Below are 16,642 nucleotides of genomic sequence, written 5' to 3'. Positions count from 1 at the left end.
GGTCTTCCTCTCTTCCTTGTTCCCTGGCGATTCCATTGCAATGCTTTTTTGTCGATGGCTCCATCTGGTTTTCTCAATGTGTCCCAAGCACTCCCAATTTCTCTGTCGTATGTAGTCTACTGTAGGTATCTGGTTCATTATTCACCAGAGCTCCTTATTACATATATTTTATTGGCACCAGGTATTCATGATGCGTCAGAGACACCTATTTATGAAGCTTTGTAAATGGGATGTTATCTTTTTATCCATTTTTCAGCTTTCACTGGCATACAGAATGACAGTCTTCAAATTTGTATTAAAATGAGGATTTTGATTTTGTACCTGATATTTCTATTTTTCCAAATTGTATACAATTCTATGGAGGCAGCAGTTGCCTTTTTAATGTGATTTTTCACGTCATCTCAAGCTCCACCATCTTCCATCACTATACTACCCAGATACAGGAATGAGTTGACAATCTCCACCATCAGCTCCCCTATTAACAGTGGCACTTCCATGTTCCCTGAATTTACTCTTATTCCCTTTGTTTTGCCTATATTTATCTCGAGGCCAGCAGTCTCTGCTTCTTCTTTCAGCAATAATTTAGCTTGCATATCAGTCAGCCTTTGAGCTAATAAACTATACCGTCTGCAAAGTCCAAATTTTCCAGACGTTCATGGATCCCCCATTGGATTCCTGGTCTCCTGCCTGCTGTGACTCATAACTGAGTCTAGAACAAGTAGAAAAAGTGTTGGTGACAAGTACTGGGACGACAGTGATTATTATGTTTCATGTCAATATGGTTCAAATGGCTCTGAGCACTATGGGACTTAACTTCAGAGGTCATCAGTCCCCTAGAACTTAGAACTACTTAAACCTAACTGACCTAAGGACATCACACGCATCCATGCCCGAGGCAGGATTCGAACCTGAGACCGTAGTGGTCACGCGGTTCCAGACTAAAGCGCCTAGAACCGCACGGCCACACCAGCCGGCCGATCGGCCACTTCGGCCGGCTGTTTCATGTCACCTTGCTTAAATAATTAATTATAATGTGACAAATTTACGATGCTTCCTCAAGACTAATTCAGATCCTTTTATATTGCAATAACTATTCTTACGCAACAGCAGCAGATAGCTACAGCGTCCAAAGGAAATGTCGTTTCATATGACATGTGGTGGCGTTTGCAAGACGGGCTAGTGTAGGATGTGGGTTGAATGAAAGAGATGCTGTTATCTCGGGCGACTGAAAGTCGTACATTGATAGAAAATGACTGAGTTTATTGTAGTTTGGGGTTTACAAAGGGATCCTCCAAAAAGGATGCAGTTATACAGTATGTCAGTCATAGTGGTAACAGGGATGGATGGCCAAAAGTCAAAACATGTTAAAAAGAAAGAGTGAAGTTTCAGGGGCGAAGCTGAATAACAAACAGAGGAACAGAAAGCAGTGACCGGAGCGCTGGTCCGTCTACCGTGGTTGAGAGCTGCAGCGCAAGAGACGCGCCGCCAGAAAGCAGGAAGTGGTCTGCCCTGTAGGAGGCGCCAGACACAAGGGCGCGGCTAACGAGTCTCTCCCTGCTGGCAGCAACGGGAGGCAGTCACGTGGTCTCCCTCCTACGCTTCCTGGTTGGTTATTCAGAAAATGCTGTACTACGCTGCTTCTTAGTACGGCCTCTGTACTGCCCTTGGACTTCGGTCCTTCACTTCAGCACACATCTGGCGCACCTGCAGATAGGACTCGGTAGTGATTGTAATATGTTAACGAGATAGAAAGACAGCAATAGTATTAATTTGTAGGTATCCACGATGCGACTGACAACTGGGGCTGTGCAAGTGATGCAGTCTATTCTTTTGGTTACACAACTAAACACCCTTTTATGAGCTTGATATGACGCTGGGAAAGTGGTTAACGGAGAATTAGAACCAGCAAAGCATCAGCTCAGTGGACGTGCGTTTGGAGACAGTACAGAATAGGTTACGAGTAGTTATACCCACACACACCCACTGGTCTGTCGTCACGGTGTGAAATAGGCCTGAAAGTTGGGGCCCGCACGGTAAAGACAAAGGCTCTTCAAGGACTGAGAATGATGGTGGGAGACGTAGCCCCCTCCAATAAGCAGTTCCTTTACATCTCGTCTTCAAGGCGCTCAGCGGTTGTACATGCACGTATCCAAAAATACACCACAGCCAGTCATCGTGGCTAAATAGTGAGTTATTGTTAGTAAAATACACTACTGGCCCTTAAAATTGCTACACCAAGAACTAATGCAGATGATAAACGGGTATTCATTGGACAAATATATTATACTAGAACTGACATGTGATTACATTTTCACGTAATTTGGGTGCATAGATCCTGAGAAATCAGTACCCAGAACAACCACCTCTGGCCGTAATAACGGCCTTGATACGCCTGGGCATTGAGTTAAACAGAGCCTGGATGGCAGGTACAACCGCCCATGCAGCTTCAACACGATACCACAGTTAATCAAGAGTTCAAGAGTAGTGACTGGCGTATTGTGACGAGCCAGTTGCTCGGCCACCATTGATCAGACGTTTTCAGTTGGTGAGAGATCTGGAGAATGTACTGGCCAGGGCAGCAGTCGAACATTTTCTGTATCCAGAAAGGCCCGTACAGGACCTGCAACATGCGGTCGTGCATTATCCTGCTGAAATGTAGGGTTCGCAGGGATCGAATGAAGGGTAGAACCACGGGTCGTAACACATCTGAAATGTAACGTCTATTGTTCAAAGTGCCGTCAGTGCGAACAAGAGATGACCGAGACGTGTAACGAATGGCACCCCATACCATCACGGCGGGTGAATACACGAATACACGCTTCCCATTTACGTTCACCGCGATGTCGCCAAACACGAATGCGATCATCTCCTTACACGAGGCATCACAGCAACGTTTCACCAGGCAACACCGGTCAACTGCTGTTTCTGTATGAGAAATCGTTTGGAAACTTTCCTCACGTCAGCACGTTGTAGGTGTCGCCACCGGCGCCAACCTTGTGTGAATGCTCTGAAAAGCTAATCATTTGCATATCACAGCATCTTCTTCCTGTCGGTTAAATTTCGCGTCTGTAGCACGTCATCTTCGTGGTGTAACAATTTTAATGGCCAGTAGTGTAAGTAAAATACATATGATCTAAGAGGGATGAACAGTTTAAGTTTAGAATAAAATTAATTATTAAGATTTCGCTAGATTGTATCACACAGGTGTACTGTACACCCTCTGAAACCGAGAGCAGACATTATTCCCCATTTACCTCGCCGTCTGCCAATATATTTATATATTATTTATATATTAATGTCAGTCAGCCGTTACGAAAACAGCTTTGTGTGGCTCCTTCTCGCTAGTGTGGAGACATCTGTGTTCTCAGGAGGTGACGGGAGGCAGAGAAAACATTGGGTGGCAAAACTTTCACTCTTCCGGTTAAACGTTATGCTACGCGCTATCCTCAGTTAACGCTGGTCAAGAAAAATAGACCTCCTCCCCGGTAGTCTGCTGTTTTCTTAGAATAACGAGGACACAAAAGAGAGAGGCAATGTCTTCCTCTCCTTATGTTAGACGATCGTCTCATGCTATTAGCATCGTCGTCCAGTCACTACGTGAACACACACAGAATATCTACGTGACAGCCATGTTGCACCTCGCATGTCACCTTGCTTACAGTCGAAGGCGCATCAGCGAACGCTTGATATCTTTTGATAAAGTTTTGTTATGAACGCCACATTGGTTCGCGCAGTCTACCTTGATTTCTAGAGGAAAGACGACTTTTGGGCTCCACAGATGTAAAAGCAACACGTGGGAACGGCCAGATAACGTGGAACACGGACTCTTACATCTTTATCGCAATCAGTAGTCTTTTCTCTGGCCTGTAGCCAGTCCCAAGGCAGAATGACTAATTGGAATATGGTTAAACGTCATTTTAAATTGTGTTTCTTTAATAGGTTTGTGTTTCGGCTATCTGTCATCTTACTGTATTGGCAGCTGTGATCGGACGATATACTTCTTACACTATTTGTAGTTAGTTTAGTGAATATATCAGTACTGCGTAGTGCTGATACTGTGTGGTAATCTTTGGATATTATGAAATATACCGTCCTTTTGTTTTGATCTTACTTGAAAGATATAATTTGACTGTTGTGCTGCGGCCACTGTTGTTTATCTATGTTCCTTATCCAATCGAGCGGTTTGTGATTTGCGGAGACGTTACGTGCTTCATGTATGAAATGACGTCTGCAGCTAAGAGCAGAAGTTGCGTCCATTTTAGCTAGACAGACTAGCATGATGCCGGATTGGTCAGCTCGTCTGAAGTGGAGTAAACTGTGCTCATGCCTCATTCTGTAATACCTGACGTGGACGGAATCCCGCATCAAAAGACAAAATAATGGACCCTATTGCCAATTGTTAGATAGAATAGTATTATTAACAGTTCTGTTTACGTACACTGCTCAAAATAAACATTTTGATGTTGTGATCTTCAGCTCGAAGACAGTTTGATGCACCATTCCATCTAGTCAATCCTGCAGAAGTCTTTCCATCTCCTTATAACTACTGCAACTTGCATCCTTCCGAATCTGCTTACTGTATTCATCACTTGGTCTCTGAGATTTTTATTCTTAACACTTCCTTTCACTACTAAAATGATGCTTCCTAGATGTCTCAGAATAAGTCCTAGCAACCGTTTCCCTCTTCCAAACAGGCTGCAACAGGAATTTATTTTCTCTACAGTACTATTCAGTACCTTCTCATTAGTTATGTGATCTATCCGTCTAACCTTCAGCAGTCTTCTGTAGCATCACATTTCAAAAGCTTCTATTCTCTTCTTGTTTTACCTCCATACATGGCTACTCTTCATACAAATAGTTTCAGAACAGACTTCCTAACACTTAAATCTATATCCGAGGTTAAGAAATATTCCTTCTTCAGAGACGTTTCTCTTGCCATTGCCACTCTACATTTTTATCCTATCTATTTCGGCCATCATCAGTTATTTCGCTGCCCAAACAGCAAAACTTATCTACTTCTTCAAGTGTCTCGTTGCTTAATCTAATTTCCTCGCACTCACCTGATTTAATTCGACTAAATTTCCTGCCCTTCTCCACCTCATGAACCATGGACCTCGCCGTTCGCGGAGAGCCTTGCGTGCCTCAGCGATACAGATAGCCGTATCATAGATGCAACAACAATGTAGAGGTACCTGTTGAGAGGCCCGATAAACGTGTGGTTCCTGAAGAGGGGCAGCAGCTTTTCAGTAGTTGCAGGGACAACAGTCTGAATGATTGACTGATCTGGCCTTGTAACATTAATCTAAACGGCCTTGCTGTCCTGGTACTGTGAACGGCTGAAAGCAACGGGAAACTACAGCCGTAATTTTTCCCGAGAGCATGCAGCTCTACTGTGTGGTTACATGATGATGACGCTCTCCTGGGTGAAATATTATCCCATTCGGATAACCGGGCGGGGACCTCTCAGGAGGACGTTGTTATTAGGAGAAACAAAACTGGCTTTCTACAGATCGGAGCATGGACTGTCAGATTCCTTAATCAGGCAGGTAGTTTAGCAAATTTAGAAAGGAAAATGGATAGGTTAAAGTTAGATATAGTGGGAATTAGTGAAGTTCCGTGGCAGGAAGAACAGGATATATGGCCAAGTTAACACAGGGTATCGCGCAAGGCTCCCAGGACCGACAGTAGACCCGAGTTAGCGTTCGAGTGTGGATTCGTCGAGCGTTATATCCGGAGCGATATTGGGATGCGGATCCACAATATGCCATGCACGGGGTAGGATTTGAAGATGGATCCGCCGCGCACTATGTACGAAGCGGTGTTGGGATGCAGATCCACAATATACCATATCCGAGTTAGCGTTCGAGCGTGGATCAGCCGCGGACTATATATCCGGACCGATGTTCGGAGGCGGATCCACAACACGTCACATCTGGGGTAGGGTTCGCAGGTGGACCAACAACTCGTTACTTCCGAACACGTATTCTACGTTCAAAGTTTGGTCCACCAGCGGGGAGAGGGGGAAGGGGACGACTGGGTCCTGGGAGCCTTCCACGACACATGTATATACACAGACATACAGAAAACAGAGTAAACGCTCTCCAAATGTGGAGGTTACTACTAGAGACAATCGAGCGCAGTCGGACGCTGCTCTATGTGTTTATCTGTTTCCCCCCCCCCCCTCCCCGTTACTGCCGATCATTTTATATAGGGCTGATGCAGGCATAGTATAATTTCCGAACCGTGATCGGATGTGAACAGTTAACTTTATACATCTCCAGAAAGCTATATTGTGCTCGTATTACGCAGAATAAATGTTTTAAGGAAGTAGTTTTTTTCGTTTTACGGTTCGATAACATAGTTTATCACAGAGAAACCGGGAAGAAGGATGTATGTCATGCGCTTGAAATATATTTCTTACATCGGAATATTAACAGCGCTACATTCCATATGACTGATAGGTTGGAAACGCAACGATCTAACATTATAGTCCCTTTTAAGTGCAGAACGTTGTAGCCTTTGGAGTGCATGTGTTTATGTTCTCTCTTACCAGTACCTTCCAGGTACTGATCCTGGATTCTGGAATAATACATTAAAATTGATAGCTTGGTTGATTTACATAAAAATGCTTCAAACTCCATCCGTCTGGAGCTACATCGCGCATAAAAATCATCCGTTTCTTGTTCTTCTTAACTGTCTGCTATCACATAACGACACTTTCAAATCTGCTACTATACATCGATGAGAGTGTTAACCTCCTCGACATGGGCACAGCTCGAGAAATCTTGTGCATTGGATGGGTGAGGACTTGGCAAGCTCCATTCATTCACAAGTCGTGGAATGTAGCGGTCCACTTCTTTCCGGTTGTAGATTAAATCGGTAACGGTGCTACAGGGTGGGTTGGTCAACGACAGTATGACGGGGGACTTTCACTCTCTAATTTTACCCTCAGACACATCGCAAGTTAAGCACTATGTTCGAGGTGTTAGAAACAAGTAGAGCGCTGTCTGATATACTTTGATGGTGTATGTGTTCGAGAATTAACAATGAATGGACGTACTGCACAGTCATCGATCCGCATTCGCAATGATACTCGCAAAGTGGAGAAGGGGTGGTTTAGCTATGATACTGAAATTGGGAAACATGCTATGCCATCATTGGTCGGTGTTGAAATTATTGTAAAACTGCTAAAATTGTTCGCACTATCAACTTTGATGCTTATTATTAGAGTACATCTATGGTGTCTTTTCCATCCCATCCGTCCACTGGCACGCTATTCGTTACCAAATAATGATTGAATGATATCGCTTGGTTGCGTTGGAGAAAGAATTTTGGTGGAGGCACAGCAGCTTCTGGGGTGGATAGCACCGAAACAGTGATCACGTACATGACTGAAATATGATGATTCAGTCGTTATGGAACGTAGAGTCATCAGCTATTCGTTCACTATGACAGATGAGTTTAAATGTAGAGCTCGTGGATCACCTTCGGACTGTAGTTTGGAAACTCTCCACAACATGACCAAACTCTTCCAGTTTCCTTGTGTTGTAACTGTCTTTTATTTAAAATTATCCAGTGCGTGTGGCGTGTTATGGTAGCTGCAGTAACAATATGGTTTACGCTGTGCAACATCTAGTTTTCTGTGAGAGGCCGTGGGTCAGAACGTCTTAATGTCAGTTTATAACCAGACACAGACCTCGAAGTCATGGTAGAAAAACAAAATGCATGGCAGTGTACAGAGTGTGCTACAGCAAAATGGCTCTGAGCACTATGGGACTTAACATCTGTGGTCATCAGTCCCCCAGAACTACTTAAACCTAACTAACCTAAGGACATCACACACATCCATGCCCGAGGCAGGATTCGAACCTGCGACCATAGCTGTCACGTGGTTCCAGACTGAAGCGCCTAGAACCGCACTGCCACACCGGCTGGCTTGTGCTACAGCAGAAAAAAATAATGTTTCAAACAATGAGACAGAGCCACAGGGAGTTTCTCCTGCGATTTACAGTATAGTCCACGGGGTACGATCATCTTCCTACAGTACAGGTGATGAAACTTTAAACTGGCCTCTGCAGTGGATCACTACCTGTATATTTAATAGGATTGTGTCTCATACCGGCAGCAGCAGCAGCAGCAGTTTGACGGGTGAATTCAGTGACGGACGAGCCCTGTTACGATTGCTAGGAGGAATGCACCCTGTGCTATTCTGCGAAGTATTGCGAGATCTCTCTCTCTGCGCTGGACCCCTGCCGCAGCTATGTGAGTTCTATATCAGATGAAGTTCGTGGAGTTTTTATTGTTCGTAATTTTTCTCTGTTGGATGGTACAGAATAATGAGAATAATGATGATAGCATTTTGGGCTGTTAGTTGTGAATGGACGCAGATCTGCTTCAGACTGTAGTATCTGTATCTGGTTTGGAGACGCACCGCAATGCACGCATTTCAGTTGAATGGTCAAAACACGGTCCTGTTTCACTAACTCTGGTCATTCTGTTTCTACACAGGTTGTAGGTGGTGGATATAGCTTTCTTGGACTTCTATTCAGTTCCGATTTACATTGGAGCAATCACATGTGCAAAGCTACAGGGACAGTAGCATAGAGTCTGAGGGGTAGTTGCAAGATGCATAGGGGCTACCTAAAACCATGTTGGAATTTTACTGTAGCAAATAGGTTCGAGAAAGGTGGCTTGTTTCGAGATATGAGAGTGCCAGAAATATGACTCACTAGTGACTGTAATCATTAGAGGACTTCTCCATAGGATCTAACACAGGTTTGTGGTTGAATGGAAAGACTTGATTCCAAATCATAGACATTTCTAGCAGACAGCATAACACTAGAGATTTGAAAAGCTAGTGTACATTTCTTATGACCTAAATCAGCACACCATCTACTAATGTTTGTGATCCTTCTCAATCAGTCATCGCCTATAACTCAGTGGATATAGTGCAGAACCTCTGACATAGTATTGAGACAGAATACGTTACAAATACTGGAGAAATATCTAGTGGCGGCGGCGTGAGGGGGTTGCAAATTGCGGTTTCATACCACGCTCCTTAGCCGAATCACTTTCAAAATTCGGTAACTTTATTACGAGGGTGCACCGCCAGCTACATGTAACTGCACTGCTGGTCTGATAATATATACTCTGGCGATCACTGTCTATATTCAGCGTCACGATATTTGTCTGGAAAAAATACGTCATTTGTAGGTAATGCCATACATGGATTTATAAAGCCAGTATAGCTTTAAACATGGATACTTGTGTGTACATGTAGAACCAAGACCGCTTGTGACAGTAACAAACAGTAGATGTTGGGATCGGGTTTTTTTTTAACATCTGGCAGTTTGTAAGACAATTAAACCTCTTTTTCTAAGACAGTTGCACTTGCAAGAAAAACTTATGAGACATGCACATCCATTGCTGATTTTCGGTATGTATTAATTCGTATCGCCAGCGATCAGTTATTGACAAAGTATCATACTTAGTAGTAGGGGATCTGTGATAGGTTTGCCTTGAGCATAAGACCAATGAAGTATGTATTTGTGTTCACACATGTGCAAAGGAAATGACTATGTGCATTCATAAGGAAGTACTGTGATAGCAAAGGGCAGAGTATGTCAAGTCATAAGAATGGTACTGATATTTCTATTTCCAGAGTCACAGCCGTCAACAGGGTATATTCCTGATACTTCGCTCATTGTCAAATGTCATTCAACTGAGACCGTTATTGTAACATTTAGTTGTATGTACAGGGATAAATATATATGTCACTGGTTTCTTAGGATGATGATTCCAGCTGTGCGCGCCTGGCGTGCAGTGCTGGTGACCTATACAGGGATGATTCACGTTTCTCTTTATTGGTAGGAGCTGTCTGAATGTAGAAGCCTGTTGGAGTTTAGGAATGTAGACAGCTTAACCGGGTTGTCCACTAGACGACCGAATAGCGAGCTAATACTTAGTAGGTATGTGTTCGATAGATTTCGTGACCGTGTGGAAATTTGAGAAGATTCAATATGGACGTGTGTTTTCCCTGGTCCATTATTCTGAACCATGTAAATGTCCGGTTGACTGCTTCTTCACATTTTGCGTCTTTATTTAGTTGAGAGAACATTGACGGTGGTGTATGCATCTAGCAGGTGGAAGACACTTTAGCTGGTTCTCTAGACATGAGAAACACATGATTTGAGTTTGTAAATTATAGGGATGATTTGTAATCTGTTACATCACTGACACTGATATTAGCAAATGGATATATCAGTTTACTCGGATTTTCTTTTGTCGATTTTTTTCATGTAAAGGTCTTCACAGATGGGTTAAGTTTCTAGTTACTCTATGGTTTACAGCACTCTCCACTAAGCTAAAGTTTTGGGTTTCTAGAGAAATAATTTCTGGTCTATATCTTCGGAATTATGTTGCATGAGTGATCGGTAAGATATTGCTGTGTGCTTGATATTGAGAAGTACTGTGAAAATTGTGTGATATTCTAGCAAACAATGCGAAAATACGTGTGTTCTTGTAATCCCAGAGTCTGGAGATGGGTGTAGAAAAGCGAGCAAGCAAGGAAGCAGGTTCGGACCAGAAACAGTAATGCATTTGTGCCAAGGGGAAACGAGCCCGAATTTGTAGAACAGTTCTGAGAGTGACTTCAGTCCACTGAGGGTGTGGTCGCGTGTTGGGAGTGGATGACTTGTGACCATCAGCTGTGGAAAAATATCTGGTGCTGTGAGGAGTATGTACGGTGCTGTCTGTCTTCGCAGTATATGTGTGAATGATGTAAGACGGATGGTTTTGTTTGGCACAGGATACGAACTGTATGTTTACTACATTGACATGATATGTGATGATATATTGCTGGGTTGGAGATCGGTTTCATGCTCTAATATTCAGGCTCCTGTCCTCAGTGGAAGAGCAGTGTAATTGAGTAAGAGTCTTTCCGTATTTGACGATATGTAGGGGCACTTTCCAGGGTTTAATTGTCAGAGCAATATGGCGATATGTGTAAAACAGTTTTTTTACCACTGAAAGTCTCATCTGCAGAAAGAAAGAAAAGGTGGACAGTGTTTCAACACTGGCTGCATCAGTAATTTGGTGGGTAAATTCGATAAGAGCGCATCATAATGCTCAATTCATTCACATCACATCCTTTGTGCTGGGATATAGGAGTCTCTACATAGCAGTGAGAATGTTTGCGTATGTTGAAAGCAGGAAGGGTAACATATGATGGATGTGGTGGCACATTAGGATCACGAGGAAGAATGCATTCGGCATTATTCCGAGCTATTTTTGTAAACAGGTTATATTAAGGCAAGAATTTACATGCATACAAGCTGAGACATCAAGAAAGTGAACGTTAATTATTTCTGGGACACTATACAACATCCGAGAGGTCGACTTGATTCTTATTTTACACAGCCATGTGATGTCAGAACAACATGGAGCACCTTTTAGATGGTGAGTCACCATGCACACGTTTCGAGGCGAGGTGTCAGTTATGCTGGAGCAGGAAGCAGGGCTAGACACAACTCATGTGTTCTGTTAGGATCACTAGGAAGAAAGCAGCCTGTGCTATTCTGGAACAGATTTCTATAGTGTGATCTGTGACATCAGTATCCATAGGTACAGCGTCAGCAACAGCAAACACCTATGTTCCCCGGAGGCGTTTCGCATTTGGGATCAGTGTGAGCCCTGGAGTTCTGTGGTGAGGTGTGCAGGGGTGTGTGCTGTACCTCACATGGTCGATGAGGACATGATGGCGGAGGAGGAGAAACTGTGGAATTGGGCTGCTGCGAGTAGCCTGGTTGCTGCAGCCCTAACCCGCTAACCTGAGGGAGGGCAGCCCATGGATGCCAGACCGATGTTGTGGCAGCTGTGGCAGGGATGGGCTCGGGGCTGGGGGCAGCGGCGGTGGCGGCAGTGGCTGCTGCGGCAGCGTCGGGCGTCTAGTAGTAGGATGAGTGTTTTTATTAGCGATCTTTTGTTTAAACTGTATTCCATCAATTTCACTGACCAATAGGATGCTGCGAATTAAAACAACTACCCCATACATGTGAAAAATATCGATTTAATTAATTTCCATAATTTTTTATACCTTTTTGGTGTTAGCAGTACAATAGTTAAGGGAAGGGTGTGTGTGAGTGGGTGACATGGAGCAGAACAGCAGGTTAAGTGCACAACACTAGGTTAATTTGCATAATTTCTATGTAAAATGCAATATAAAAGTTTAAGAGGGTGGGTGACAAAGATGAATGCGCCAGAAATGGCGTTCAAAAGCATGTGAAATTCAAAAAGCATACCAGAAAATGGTGGGAGCTCATAACTAATTACTTAATTTGGTGTCATTGGTGGTACAATAGTTTAAGGAAATGGGCGTGACATGGAAAATGACTTGACAGAACAATAGGTTAAGTGCCAACAAAGGGCCAAACATTAGGTTAAGACACCTGGAGTACATTGCCAAACATTAGGTTATGCATCATGTTTGCTTCATGTAACTACTTCTTACAAGACCTACATGTTTCCAAACAGCAGAGAATGATGAGCAAGAGAAATCCAACTCCCACAAACAGATTTTTTTTATAAATACTATGTACTAGGTGAGTTTGACTCCAGATCCCATGGCGACCACACTGTTTCCTGCTATTTCCCCCCACCCCAGATCGCCATCTTGGCTTACGTCATGGAACAGATGACAGCGCCCTCTGGTGCCAGTACTGTGTACTAGGCATTTGGACTCAGGACCTCATGGCGACCATCTGGATGGTGGTAGTGCCTTAAATTTTTTAAATAAAGACTGGTGCATGCATAATAAAGACTTATGTCCAGCACAGGTTGGGTCCTCTCCCAGCCATTTCCTAGGAAGAGATGGAGTTGGCGGTTAGGTGACTTAGATTAGTGGAGGTGGCCCAACTGCCCTTTCTTTCTTGTGTTATCCAAGGATTTCTACTAGGCTTTGTCTTTCTACCTATTATATCCTCTGCTTGCCTTTATATTTCATCTCTCAAAGCTACTCACTCACCTTCTACCATATTCCTTTCCCCTCTTCTAGTGAATAGTTGCCTAATACTCCATCTGAAACTCTCAAAAACATCTGGTTCTTTCAACTTGTCCAGTTCTCATCTTAATTTCCTATCTTTTTGCAGTTTTTTCAGTTTTAGTCTACAACTCATAACCAATAAATTGTTGTCAGAGTCCACATCCGCACATCCGCCCCTGGAAATGTCTTACAATAAGATCTGATCCTGAAGTCTCCGTCTTACCATTATACAATCAATCTGAAGCCTTCTGGTGGTTCCAGGTCTCTTTCATGATCCTTAAACCAAGTGTTAACGATAATTAAATTATTCTCTCTGAAAAATTCTACCAGTGGCTTCCTCTTTGATTCCTTTTCCCAATTCCGTATTCACATACTATGTTTCTTTCCCTTCCTTTTTGTATTATCGAATTCCAGACCCCTTTCACAATTAAATTTTCGTCTCTGTTAACCATATGAATAATTTCATTTATCTCAACATATATTTCTTCAGACTCTTCATCATCTACAGAGCTAGTTGGCATATAAACTTGTAGTACTGTTTTAGAATTTTCTTACTCATTATTAAAACTGCTCCTACGCTAACCCTACTTGGTTTTATATTTGTAACCCTGATCATATGGCATGTTCCTGGTGCCGCAGAACTTCCCTCTGGATCCAACTTCAAACTATTCATTTCCATTTTTAAATTTTATAACCTATCCATCCGATGAAGGGATCTAACATTCCCCGCTCCGTTCCGTAGAACACCAGTTTTGTTTCTTCTGATGACGATATGACGACATCCTCCTGAGTAGTAACCTCCCGGAGATCCGCATGGGGCACCATTTTACCGCTGGAATTTTTCACCCAATAAAGTACCGTCATAATTTAACCATACAGTAGAGCTACTTGTCCTCCGGAAAAATTTTGGCTGTAGTTACCCTTACTTTCATACATTCGCAGTACCAGCACAGCAAGGCCGTCTTGATTAACGTTACGAGACCAGATCAGTCAGTCATCCAGACTGTTGCCCCTGCAACTAATGTAAAGGTTGCTTCCCTTTTCAGGAACAACACGTTTGTCTGGCCTCTCAACAGACACCGCTCCGTTGTGATTGCACCTATTTGTATCGCCGAGGCACGCAAGTTACTCCACCAACTGCATGGTCCATGTTTCATGGCAGGCACATTTTGATATAACTGCTGATAAAGTGTTATGAATGCAACGCACTGCTTACAGGGCGTACCGTAGGTGTGAAGTTATTGCAGAAGGATTCAATATATTCATCAAGCAAATTTAATCGACGTAACTGTAAAATCCAGATACATTTCTGGGTATAAACATTTAGTAATGGTCACTTACGTTTTCTCTAAATAAGCAGGGTTACTGCTCTAAGCCACGCATAAAATTGAGCATAGCAATATGGAACCCATACGTGTGTGTGTGTGTGTGTGTGTGTGTGTGTATGTTTACTTACCTCAACTTGCCGAATTAAGGTGCTGTTATGCTCTCATGTCCTGCATCTCTCTCCTCTACTGCGTCCCCCTTAAACATCCCAACAACCACCACCACCATCCTCTATTGAACTATATTTCTCTGTTGGGTGTAGTCACATGTGTTTGTTATATGTGAAGGAATTTAAATGTAACACATTATTACCACAATCAGATTAATGGTTCGTGTTGAGCTGCCATTCTGTGCGTGAAATCCCTGTCGTATCACGAGATGGATGTACGAAAGGAGTTCAAAGAGTAAGTTACACATGATTATGGCAGGTCAAGTAACTCTTTATTGAACGCTGTACCACATGTCAAAGTGACACAGGCACAAGAAGCTATTTTTCAGCAAAGTAATCAGTCTCTGGAAACGGAGGTCAACCGTGTATCAACTGTTGAATTCCTCCAAGACAGAAACCTGCTCCTTGGTGACGGAGCAAGTTGAGAAACACTGTGACCGGCCGCTGCGGCCGAGCGGTTCTAGGCGCTTCAGTCCGGCATCGCGCTGCTGCTAAGATCGCAGGGTCGAATCCTGTCTCGGGCATGGATGAGTGTGATGTCCTTGGGTTAAGTTAGGTTTAAGTAGTTCTAAGTCTAGGGGACTGATGACCTCAGATGTTAAGTCCCATAGTGCTTATAGCCATTTGAATCAGAAACGCTGTGTGAACGACAACATTGTTGAAAAATCTTTCATTCCGGATGTTCTTTAAACTTACCGAAAAGATGGAAATCGCGTTGTGCAAAACCTGATCTTCCTGTTCAACATCTGTATGTGTGGCCTGGGTCCAATCATTATTGGTACTATTTTGCCACGTCTGGACGGGATATTGCATTTGGTCCATATACCGACAGAATGTCACTGTGAATCTGTGTGCAATTTAGATGTTTTGCACACAATAATCGTAATGTTCCGCGTACTTCAACTTTAGAGTATTTTTTCAGCTGCCGGGCCATTTCAATTGGACACTATTATACATCTGTTATTCACATCGCAGCAGAATTACTGTATGTGTAGGAACATGTCGTCTCTCTTCTGGCAACGCACTACGTTTGTTGTCGTTTGTTGTGGAAAGGTCTTAACGTGGAATGACATCTGTAACCCACTTTCTGAAGTCTCCATGTATGTTGTTGAAGGTGTTGCTCACTGACAAACTGCTTCTAATTGCTGAATAGTTAATAGTAATAGTGAATAGTAGTTTAGCAAACTTGGTTAGTGTCAAATCGAAATTGTTCAAATGCCTGTTGATCTCTAACCTGTGATGCTGGGTAGCCATACAAATGTGCACTCGCAGTCTGTATGGTACTGACTCGAGAAAGTTAAACACAAAATGCAGCTGCTTACTTTGAGGCGTTGCTTTGAGAATGCACTTTGGATTTCATATGATAGATGATTATTGATACAACGAAGGTTAGCTCCTTCACATCGTGTTGTCGTCAAAGACCGAGTTAGAGCAATGTCTTTTGTGGAAAAGGGAGAGGGAAAATGCAGCTCTCAGAACTGTGTAGACTTCCCATTGTTCTACTGAGGTATTTAAAAGGTAAAATTTCCTTGCGTTGGCTGTCTTTTTTTTTATTTTAAAAATACGCGGTCTATTTCATTGTTAAGGCTTACGTAATTTCGCTCCCTTGGGTAGTATCAGTCTACAGCACAAACCAGATTAAGGTTTATTTACAGCATGGTTTAATGCGCACAGAAGTAAGCAAAAATGCAAGCGATGGAGTACCTTATGGTTTTTCAGCACAACTATTGTAGATTATGGGACAATTGTCGCAGATGTGACATTTAACTGATCCTTGCGATATAGCTGTGTTGGTCTTCAGTGGGCGTAGCTTGCTTCCCCACCCTCCCGCACCCTGAAGAAAACTTTTAACAAATGGTAGAATTGTTGCCACGCTATGTTGTGACACAAAATATTTGATAAGGCATCCACGTCTGACAATCGTATTGACAGAATAAAAAACCACTTGAGTTGCGAATAACTGTTAGTTACTGGACGACCGTTATCGAAGCGTAGAAACTTCATTTTCAGGTGCCACAAAATAATTATGGGAACATAAATCTGTGGGGGTCGGGCCAGTCAGCCACGGGATGTCATACCCACGTCGAACAAAGGCACGGGAGCGTAGT

This window comes from Schistocerca cancellata, chromosome 1 (genome assembly GCF_023864275.1).
Source record: "Schistocerca cancellata isolate TAMUIC-IGC-003103 chromosome 1, iqSchCanc2.1, whole genome shotgun sequence".
NCBI classification, from domain to species: Eukaryota; Metazoa; Arthropoda; class Insecta; order Orthoptera; family Acrididae; genus Schistocerca; species Schistocerca cancellata.
Note: the sequence above shows the minus strand (reverse complement) of the source record.